Below are 1,210 nucleotides of genomic sequence, written 5' to 3'. Positions count from 1 at the left end.
TCACGCTAGACTTTTTTTGTTATCCGTTATCATGTACTATTTTTATCCGTGAAACTACAATCATATTAACATTGGCTATTTAGTCACATTTTATGCGGTTTAGTTAATATTCACCGTGAATCCAGATCCCATCACAAATTAAGCAGATAAATGTATCTACATTTTTTCTCGTAGTGACATAAACCACTGACTGAGGCCCCAATAACTTTTAATAAATTAAATTAAGCGACTTCACTTAAATTAGCATCACTTCACCCGCTGGGGTCTGAACGCACTTCCTTCCCATCTGCAGAAAAAATCTGCGCTAATTCATCAGTCAGTTGGATCTATCTGATCCAAACAGATCAACTGAACTCTGAGTGTTTTACCCTACGGTCCGGTGTGGCTTCTACCAGGATTTTTTATTTTTATTTTTATTTATTTATTTATTTATTTTGGGTGGTTTCCCTTCTCCGAAACGGACAGATGTTACGTCTGCAGCTCCTCCAGAGCGCCGCTCTCCTGGGTAACGAGCACCAAGAAGGCTCCATTTGTTAAATCTGCTGGATGAGTTACTTCCAGTGGTTTCTTTCTAATTCCGCAGTGGTTGAGCAGCGGACTGCGTATGTTACAGTCTAATTAACTTTGGCATCGTCATTTATTTCCTCAAGATAAATACAACATTCTCTTTAGTTTTCTCTGGTCTGTAATGGAGACTTGAATTTAACGTGCCATTTCAAAAAAAGGTTTGTAATGCACTTCCTAGCCATTTTTTTATTTCTAAGTATTGACTTTATGGACTGAACAGACAGAAACAGTTACCATTATACATTTTGAAGTGTTGATTTTATTTTTGAACCATTTTTAATTTTGAAGTGTTGATTTTATTTTTTAATTGTGAAGTGTTGATATTATTTTTGAACCATTTTTTAATTGTGAGGTGGTGATTTTATTTTTGAACCCTTATTTATTTGAACTGTTGATTGTCTGAAGGACCTTAGACATGAATTGCCCCATACAGGGTTTGAACCGACAACCTCAGCATTACCAGCATGGTGCTCTAACCTGCTGAGCTAACCTACCTTACAAACTGTTGAGTTTCCATGGATTTAAGAAGAACTTACATGATCTTACCACAATGAAGATTTGATAAAAGTGCTTATATTCCAATGTTTTTCCAAAAAAAATGCTGGCCATGTGACTTGTTTTTATTATTTGTTTGTTTACCTTT

This window comes from Poecilia formosa, unplaced genomic scaffold (genome assembly GCF_000485575.1).
Source record: "Poecilia formosa unplaced genomic scaffold, Poecilia_formosa-5.1.2 Scaffold70, whole genome shotgun sequence".
NCBI classification, from domain to species: Eukaryota; Metazoa; Chordata; class Actinopteri; order Cyprinodontiformes; family Poeciliidae; genus Poecilia; species Poecilia formosa.
The sequence above is the reverse complement of the archived record's forward strand: the minus strand, read 5'-3'. Positions refer to the sequence as shown.